Source organism: Zea mays, chromosome 4, assembly GCF_902167145.1.
Source record: "Zea mays cultivar B73 chromosome 4, Zm-B73-REFERENCE-NAM-5.0, whole genome shotgun sequence".
NCBI lineage: Eukaryota > Viridiplantae > Streptophyta > Magnoliopsida > Poales > Poaceae > Zea > Zea mays.
The window spans coordinates 47,658,827-47,669,266 of record NC_050099.1 but is presented as its reverse complement, the minus strand read 5'-3'; the positions used below and the strand labels follow the sequence as shown (position 1 = coordinate 47,669,266).

Here is a 10,440-nt window from a genome sequence, read left to right as displayed (position 1 = left end):
TGGTTTCTTGCACCATCAGGGAGTCGACGACGACCTCTGATTTCAGCCATAAGTGTGTGAAGATCTTGTGCCAATCGATCTTGCTTGTTTTCTATGCTTTGTTTGAGTTCATTGAATTGTATCATGGTGACACATTCTTCAATCTCAGCGTTGGAATCCATCTTCCTGTGAAATTAGTGGCGACAAGGCAACAAATATAGGTGGAATATGAAGCTATATAGAATCTCACAACTTCACCACTCTTACCAACCAAAGCTCTTATGAGGTCCCTGTGGGTTGCAAGAAAATGTGTGGTGGTAACAAGAAAGTGGTGGTTAAGCGAATACAAGACCAGAGTACAGATTACGATGGCTTATATGTGGAGCTTGGTGGGGAATAATAAACAAGGGATGCAACCTGAATCCTAGTTGTTGTAAAGTTAAATAACCATCCAACTAGAAGTTCACTGCCTAGTGCTGACCACAAGATATGAGTGATGTAAGTAGATCAAACACATGCGCAAAGAAATTTCATATTTGATGCAAATCAAGGAGTATGATTGGAATGTAAGTTTTGCGATCAGACCCAACCAAAATTTTGCACCAAATGACAATTGCAAACTGGTTGAACAACTTGATGAACTTTCAGCACTTGTGCACATAAACAAACTGATCGTTCTACTTTTTTCACAATCTTGCTCAACACTTTTTTTTGTTACTTTTCTTTCTTCTCTTTTTTTGATACTCTTTTTTTAGAACTAAACACAGAGATATGATATGTTATTGCACACTTTATAATAATTAACAAAGAACTCAACCAACAGCTATAACTTAAATAGGATCAAAGTTAACGCGAAGGAAATGATGAGGTTTTTTTTTTCAGATTTTTCTTTTTGTGGATATTTTCAGATATATATATATATAAGAGGCTCAAAGGGAACACAAAGGATAGAGTGACCAGCAACTAAACAAAGACTCTAAGGACTAAAACTTAACAAAACTCACTGGAACAATAGATTGAAACAAAGGGCTATGGCAAAAATATTTTATGTCTTTTTGGTGGATAGGACGAACACAAAATAGATGTAGCTAGGGGTAAAGAATTCTACCGTGGCAACTGAGGCTTTGATACCAAATGATGCATCACGATGCCCGATCTTCACGACGTAGGATCAATCTTCAGATAACTAGCTTCCAAGAAGCCAAGATAACTTGCTGCAAGCAGCGATAACTAGTGCAACCTAACAAATAAAACTCGAAGCCAACCACCGTCTTTAATCGGCAACCTGAATCGAGGATTCGCCCAACCACACTCTCAAAGAACCAACCAACACAGCCTACAATCAATCGAGGATACCTCAAAGGGAGTAGGAGCAACACTTGGGAGCAGATAAAGTTGCTGCTTCTGCAATCCCGCGAAGGAATTCACAAGAGCAAATGGGTAGAGATCACTCTCAATATTTGTTAGCACACAACTGAACAAAAGGGTTCTGTTTTTAGATTATCAAAAGTTGCCTTACATCATAGACATAGGGGGTATTTTTACTAGTAACAACCAGCCTTAGAGAGGTATAAACACGAAACAAAAGTATTTTCACGTGCTAATGTGAAGGAGCCTCTTCGAGAGTTCTGCAGAGCTGATTTCCGTATGGCTGTTTGACTTCTGCACAACCTTTAGTATTTTGATAATAACTTCTCCTAGGAATCTACAAATGAGGTGGGGCTGGATGTGTTGGAAAGTTGACTTGATAAGCTTTCTCACCATGTATAGCATGCTTAAAGAAACTTCGTAGATGATGCAGTTTAATACAAAAACTTGGTCATCAAACAGACTGTTGACTTTCTGACCAGTCAGCACTAAAGTAGGTCGGCTGCCTTTCTGGTAGATTTGATTAAGTCGGCCTTAGAAGCATTGGAAACTAGACTTCAAGAGCTTTCCAAAAAATACTTATGGGCCTTCATAGCTTTTGGGAATCAAAAGATATGACTGTTTCTTCTGGACGGTTCTGTTGCGCTGGACTGACTCGAACATAGCTCTTCTTGCTGATTCGCCCTTGATATGTTTTGTCCTTCCTCTTTGGTGAACCTATGTAATATCAACATACACGACTTAGGTAGCATAAAGTTCTCATTAGTGTTTAATTGAAATTTATAAAGTAGCGTGTGCACCTCTTGTTGTAGCTTCTTAGCTCGGCTACGTGTAATTGGTCCATCAAAGACTTGGATTGGTGATGATGTTGGTTGTACTTGAGTTGATGTAGTATGACTTGGGGGTTGTAACGTGTTGCTTAATGGCGTGGTCGTGTCACAAAGCATTTCATAAGTATGAAAAAATTGGAAAATGTAATTTACAACCATCTCGATAATGAAGGTGGACCAGATCAACATATTTCTCCTAAAATCTTAAATAAATAATGTATTTAGTTTATGTAATAATATCAACCCAATACAACAAGGTCAGAAGGTACATCTAGCATCACTTATTTCTTGGGTGGTTTGGTTCCACAAAATAACCATAGAAAAAATAATATTGTCTTGCTAACATGTGCGCTAGATGAGCTCTTTTGAAATCTAATTCATCACCAGAGATTGATTAGATGCTGAGTGTGGTCTTATAGGTGGTGCCGGCCTTGAAATCGGCAGGGATGACGTCGTCGGCGATGCGGTAGCCGCCGGACTTGACAGCAAAGCGGATGCAAAGGGGGTACTTGAGCGGGGCCTTGGTGTCGAGCGTCCAGGTGCCAGTCGGGCCCTCCTTGAGCGTAAAGGAGAAGTCATCGCCACCGTGCTCTTTGATCTCCACGTCGGATATGGTGGCAACATTGGGGGTGAGGATCAGGTGGCCAGGCTTGGATCCCTTGCCGACCTGGAAGGTGAGGGGGGGTGGTGCACAAACCAACGGCGAATAGCGCAGCCAGCATCACCATGGCGAGCAGGATGGAGGACCTGGAGGCCATTATTGGCGGCGAGGTATTTGATCTTGTGCGCTTGTTTCTTTGATGGATGTGTGTGTGTGGAGATCGATGTTGCAGATGCTCATGTATTTATGGACAATGGAGGCAAGGAAGCTAGACATTAACGTATGGCACGCCACAGACATCGCTGGCCGTCCTATTTTTGTTCCTTGAAAAAACCCTGGCCAGCTAGTTCAAAGACTAACACGTGTACACAATTGCTATAAGTAGGTCCTAGCTCTTTTCCTCTCATGCAAAAGTTCAAAACAAACGCATGACATGCACTCCTCTCAAAAGAAAAGAAACAAAAAGCAAAAGCATGTAGTCATCATCAGTTCTCTACTTATTTCCTTATAAAAACTATAAACATCAAATCATCTTTAAAAACTATAAACATCAAATCACCGTCGCTCTTGTCCCACTCCATGCCCCTTAAAAACTATAGACAATAAACCTCATTCACTCTTTTCCAACTCCCTTTTTAAATTCTTTTATAAAATAAAGTAAACTATAAACAACAAATCACCTTCACTCTTGTTCCACTCCTTTTGCTCTTTTTGGATTATGATTTCTCGACTTTTTGTTGGTTCTGACATGTCAAACATGGCAAACTTGGCACTCAAGCATGTGTTGTTTCTTAAATCCTGTTGGGGGCCTTCATCTTCCGAAGGTCCTCAGAAACACGACTAACATGTTTTCCAAGTATAATATACTTTCACAGGAACCTTCGGCCTTGAGATGAAGGTGCGCGTGGAATGAAAGGCGCGATCTGGGAGAAGGACCAACCAGTTCCGAAGCTACGGATGGAGAAGCTTTGGCTTAGCGGTGGAAAATGAAACCGACCTAAAGAGGAAAAGGCTGTCTAGTCCTCGATAGTTTGCCCTTAGTCAATAATAAATGTCAAGGGCATGGATGTAATTTTACACAGACTGCGTCCTGTGCCTATAAATAGATGAATAGTAACACTGTACTGTTCACGCTGACTTGTAACCGCTCGCACGTCACTCTCAGACTTTTGCCTTCCGTCAAGCCAAAGGTACAAGTGTAATTCAATATCATTAATGTTCATTCATGGTTATTCAATAAATATATAAATGATCTAATGATTTGAGATGCCTATTCATATTCTTTATATGTAATTTATACTTCTGCTTTCTATTATATATTGGGATGACGAAGGTATACCCTTCAAGACTTTCGTCTGAAGATCATTATATCCTAAGGGAGATAATGCTTCGAAGGACGAACGCCTTTAACCATTAACATTTGTGTTGCCTTGTTCTTAACTCATAGCATTTGAGAACAAGTCCCCAACAAATCCATTTTCTTGTGTAAATTTTGGACATCCCATGATATCAGGCCAGTTTTCATGTTTCACATTTTTTTGTTAGCTAGTTTACTGAATTCAAGTTTTTTTGATGTCTAGATCTATTGAGTATCAGACATTCTTGAGCCACCACCGAGCTAAGACAATAATTTTCTAGCTAGCTTATACTCATAAATAATGAGTCCTTTGGATTTACTACACCCATGACAGGCTTGAACGTCTGTTTTCGGCAATACTAAATGCTAACACCTATAGATTTTACATGAATAAATGCTCTGCCAAAAACACAAGAAACTAAATTTTAGCAAGGTAATATGTATGGGGTAAGTAATAGGAGCCTCTCACCAAAGGTCCATGAGTACATGACCAATATTTTTGGCCGAAAAACGACCATGAATGACCGTTTTCGACAGTACCAAATTGAGAGCACCTAGAGGGGGTGAATAGGTGATCCTGTAAAAACAACTCAACAAAACAAACTTGGACTAATATTGGATTAGTGAAAGCAAGAGCCAAGTCTGAATGAAGAAGATGAGAGGAGTGAACTTCTTCACTTAATTGCTCTCACAAGGTGAGTATTAAACTTAGAGCAATTATGAAGTGAAGTGAACTATAAGAAAGAGTAGAATCGCTATAAGGTATAAAGACAGATGACATGGCGATTTTATCCCGTTGTTTGGTCAAGCGTAAAATGCTTGCCTAATCCATGTTGTGGTGTCCCAATGGACGAGGGATGGACTCAACCCCTCTCAAGCGATCCACTGATCAACTTGAGTACCACGGTTCTATTTCTTATCTCAACTTTTTTCTGTTGTGAGGAATCTCCACAATTTGGAGTCCCTCACGCCTTACACAATTTGATCTCAAATGAACACAAGAGTAAGGGGGAGTAGAACCGCACACAAGAGACAAAAATCATAGCAAAACACACTAACAAGTTGAGAGAGGAGCATAAGAAACAACATAGTTGAATTACAATTCAAACTCTTGCTCAAATCTCAAACTATCAAAGCTCTAGCATGATCGCAATGTCTCAGTGTATTAGGATGTTCAAATGATGCTTGGTGTAGTGCTCCATGCGCCTAGGTGTCCCTTTTATAGCCCCAAAGGACACAGGTGCCGTTGGAGCTCCATTAGCGAGGCTCTGATTGCCTTCTGTCAGTTGGCGCACTAGACAGTCCGGAGCACCACCGGACATTGAACAGTGCACGATACCTTCCTTATTTGGCGAAGCCGGCTATTGCCACCCTCTGGTCCCTTTGCACACCGGACAGTCCGGTGGCACACTAGATAGTCCGGTGCGGCCTAGTAACCGTTGGCCGAGCCCACGTGGTGCCCGCTGATCGCACGGTCGACCGTTGGCCAGGCGCGTGGCTGACACACCAGACAGTCCGGTGAATTATAGCCGCGGCACCCTGGCTTTTTCCCGAGAGTGGCTTGTTCGCTGGGTACGCAGCCTGAGCACCGGAAACGCACCGGACAGTCCGGTGCACCGTAGACTGGTCCAAGTTTGGCTACCCTAAGCCAAACTTCTCCAATTGAATTTCTCTCATTTTGAGAAGTTCCCTGGCACTTAGTAGAACATAGTTAATACCAAAACATTTTACTAAGTGCTAGAATCATACCTTAGTTTCTCCAATTGTATAGGATGTTCAACTTTCTTCCAAGACTTTCAATTTCCTTTTCTTTGACTCTGAGCTCATACTCATAGTAGCATGTTAGTTCAAAGTGATGTGTTAGGCACTTAATCACCAAAACATTTAGAAATGGCCCAAGGGTACATTTCCCTTTCATAAAGGCTAATTCCTTGGTGCAGAAGAGGAGGTGTCACTATCGTAGTATATGATTTTCTTGATGTGTCTCTTCTTCCTCCCATCCTTCCTTTTGTTGTTTGAGCCTGAGTCGGTGGGCTTGTCACCTTTTGGCTCATTTATGTTGAGAGTCTCCTTCTATTTGTCGTTGATCACCACCCCCTTGCCCTTGGGATCCATCTCTTTGGGCGGTTAGTCCCTTGATGAAGAGAACGACTTCGATACCAATTGAGAGCACCTAGAGGGGGGTGAATAGGTGATCCTCTAAAAACAACTCAACAAAAAAACTGAAAGGAAATGTGCCTTTGGGCCATTTCTATAAATGTTTTAGTGATGAGATGCTCAACACATATTGTTTTGTTTGATATAAGCTAAGTATCAAAGATATGCAAATGGAAAAAGCAAGGTATGATGCTAGACTTAGTAAATTGTTTTTGGTACTAACATTATTCTACTAAGTGCTAGGAACCTTGTCAAATCGAGAGAAATTGGATTGGAGAAGTTTGGCTAAGTCTAGCCAAACTTGCACCAGCATGTGTGTGTTCGGTGCCTAGGCTGGCGCCTTGGCGAACAGGTCACTCTCGGGAAAATGCTGAGGGCACCGTGGCTATAATTAACCGGACTGTCCGGTGTGCCAGCCGCGCGCCCGACCAGCGGTCGACCGAGCGATCAGCGAGTGACACGTGGCTCAGTCCAGTGCGTGTGCCACATGGGCCGTGGCTGGCAACGATCGTCTTTGCTAGAAAAGGAAGGAGATCACGCACTGTTCACTAGCCGGTGGTGCACCGGACTGTCCGGTGCGCCCACAGACAGAAGGCAACCAAAGCCTTCCAAATGGAACTCTAACGGCTCCTAGCTGCCTTGGGGCTATAAAAGGGATCCCTAGGCGCATGGAGCACTACACCAAGTCTCCATTGAACATCCTAAGATGCCTAGACTCTGCAAGCACGCATTCTATTCATTCCATTTGAGATTTGAGCACTTCTTTGAGCTGTGGCTCCGCTGCGTTGTTTTGAGTGCTCAGTTCTTGACTTGTGTGCGTGTTGTTGTTGCGACTCTAGTTCTTGTGTGTGTTTCTGTTCCCTCCCTTACTCTTGTGGTTCTTATAATCAGTCTTATGTCCAATGCTTTCAAGGTTGGGAAAGCTGATCCTACTCTTTTTACTAAGACTTTTAATGGTCATTTGTTTGTATGCCAAATATATGTCGATGACATATTTTTTGGTTCTACTAATCAAAAGTCTTGTGATGAGTTTAGCAGGGTAATGATGCAGAAATTCGAGGTGTCTATGATGGGCGAGTTGAACTACTTCCTTGGATTCCAAGTAAAGCAAATCAAGGAAGGAACCTTCATCTCTCAAACGAAGTACACTCAAGACTTACTCAAGAGGTTTGGGATGAAGGATGCAAAGCCCTCTAAGACGCCGATGGGAATGGACGGACACTTGGACCTCGACAAAGGAGGTAAGTCCGTTGATCAAAAGGCATACCTGTCTATGATAGGTTATGTTGGGGGCCTTCTTCTTCGCCGAAGGTCCTCTAAGCAAAAACACCTTCGGTAGGACAATACATAAGCAGGTGTGACATGAAGATATAAGCCAAAGCTACGATTGAAGGAGCTTCGGCATGGTGACATGCTAAAGACGAAGGACGATACCAACTTAAAGAGGAAAAGACTGTATAGCCCCTGATAATCTGTAATATGATTATAATTAATTATCAGGGACATGGATGTAATTTTGTCCGGGCTGCGTCCCATGCCTATAAATAGATGAACAGTACCCCCGTACTGTTCACGCTGAATTATAATCACTCTCGCGTCACTCTCGCTTTTCCATCTTCTGTCAAACCGAAGGTATAAATGTAATATAAATATCATTGATGTTTATCCATGTTTATAAAACGATAATGTAAATAATATAATGATTTGTAATGATTGTTTATATTCCTTTGTATTTCATATGTCTTTATTTATATTTCATTCACTGAAATGATGAAGGTATGCCCTTCTTGACCTTCGCCTGAAGATCATATATCCCAGGGGAGATAATGCTTCGAAGGACGAAGGTCCCTAATCGTTAACAATTGTGTTGCTTTGTTCTTGATGTGTAGCATCCGAGAACAAGGACCAACATTGGCGCCCACCTCCGGTGAACTCACTTCCACGGTTGTGACGATGGCTTCGCACAACAATCAAGCTGTAGCACCTTCAGCCACGAAGCTGGTGCTCCCAATCACAAGTGGTTCAAGCTCTAAACCAGCCAACAAGAAGGAGAAGAAGGAAGCACAAAGAAGGGTACAACAAGTTGGGGTGCAAGGACCCTTCATCAAATCCATGTGGTCTCACATTCTAATTACCTTCTCTCAGGAAGATCTTCAGCTCAAAGATTATCCCCACAACGATGCAATGGTTATATCTTGTGCCATCAAGGGATTTCTGGTCCACAATGTCCAAGTTGACATAGGCAGCGCAGCGGACATTATCTTTGCAAAGGCTTTCAGGCAAATGAAAGAGCCAGAAGATAAGATACACGATGCAACGCACCCTCTTTGTGGCTTTGGAGGAAGATAGATTGTGGCACTTGGCAAGATAACAATGTCACTTACCTTCGGCTATGTCCATAACACAAGAACTGAACAGGTTGTCTTTGACATTGTTGATATGGAGTATCCATACAATGCAATCATTGGTCAAGGGACGCTTAATGCCTTCGAAGCAATACTTCATCTAGCATATTTATGCATGATGATACCTTTGGAACAAGGGCCTATTGTTGTTCACGGAAGTCAAGAAGCTGCTAGGAGGGCTGAAGGGAGTTGGACGGATTCGAAGGCTATCCATAATATAGATGAAGCCGAAGCTTATTAGTAGTATAAGCACAAAAGAGAGAAGGCTGCTTCAGCAGATCAGCCAAAGCCTATGCTCTTGTGTGAAGACATAGCAAACCAAAAGGTATTGCGGGGATCTCAGCTATCCGGTGAACAGGAAAAGACTCTGCTTAGATTCTTGTTCAACAACGAAGATGTCTTCGCTTGGACAGCTAATGATCTCTATGGTGTCAATAGAGACGTCATTGAGCATTCACTCAATGTGGACCCATCCTTCAGACCAAGAAAGCAGAGGCTTCCGAAAATGTCTGATGATAAAGCCGAAGGTGCACGAAATGAAGTAAAGAGACTTCTCAGTACCGGTGTTATCAGAGAAGTAACATATCCAGAGTGGCCGGCTAACACCGTTATGGTGAAGAAAGCTAATGGGAAATGGATAATTGAGAGCACCTAGAGGGGGGTGAATAGGTGATCCTGTAAAAACTTGAAACTTAATCCAACAAAACTTGATTAGGAGTTAGCACAATAACGCCAAGTGGCTAGAAAGGAGTTCTCTTGTGAAACACAACAGACACAGTAAAGACAAGCACAAGAGACACGAGGATTTATCCCGTGGTTCGGCCAAGTACAAAACTTGCCTACTCCACGTTGTGGCGTCCCAACGGACGAGAGTTGCACTCAACTCCTCTCAAGTGATCCAATGATCAACTTGAATACCACAGTGATCTTCTTTACTTTACTCTTTCCCGTTTGCGAGGAATCTCCACAACTTAGAGTCTCTCGCCCTTACAATAAGAATCAAAATGAAGCTCTAGAGTAAGGGAGGAAAGCGACACACTCAAAACCACAACAAATATGCACACACAATATCAAGACTTGAGCTCAACACAATATCTCAAGGTTCTCACTGGAACGGAGCTCAAATCACTAAGAATGTCGAACAAGTGCGCAAGAATGAAGTGTGAGTGATCAACAATGCTCAAAGGATGCTTGGTGTACTCCTCCATGCGCCTAGGGGTCCCTTTTATAGCCCCAAGGCAGCTAGGAGCCGTTGAGAGCATTTCAAGAAGGCAATTCTTGCCTTCTGTCGCCTGGCGCACCAGACAGTCCGGTGAACCACCAGACACTGTCCGGTGCGGATTTCTTTCCTTCTATGGCGAAGCCGACCGTTGGCGCTTTGGAGCCATTGGCGCACCGGACACTGTCCGGTGCACACCGGACATTCCGGTGCCCCCTTCTGACCGTTGGCTCTGCCACGCGTCGCGAGCGGATTACGCGGCCGACCGTTGGCCGAGCCGACTGTTGGCTCACCGGACAGTTCGGTGCACCACCGGACAGTCCGGTGATTTATAGCCGTACGCCGCCGTCGAAGTCCCGAGAGCAGCCAGTTGACAGACGCCAGCCTGGCGCACCGGACACTGTCCGGTGCACCACCGTACAGTCCGGCGCACCCAGTCTGAGCTGACTCTTGGCTGCTTCGATCCAAGCTTTTTCAATTGTATTTTCTCTGATTCTAGCACTTAGACAAACATGTTAGTACAC

The 10,440-nt window shown here is 43.2% G+C and overlaps 1 pseudogene; it reads right to left on the bottom strand.

Moving 5' to 3' along the window:
- Positions 1 to 2,367: 2,367 nt before the first annotated feature.
- On the bottom strand, positions 2,368 to 2,984 carry LOC118476902 (pollen allergen Phl p 2-like; annotated as a pseudogene).
- Positions 2,985 to 10,440: the final 7,456 nt, after the last annotated feature.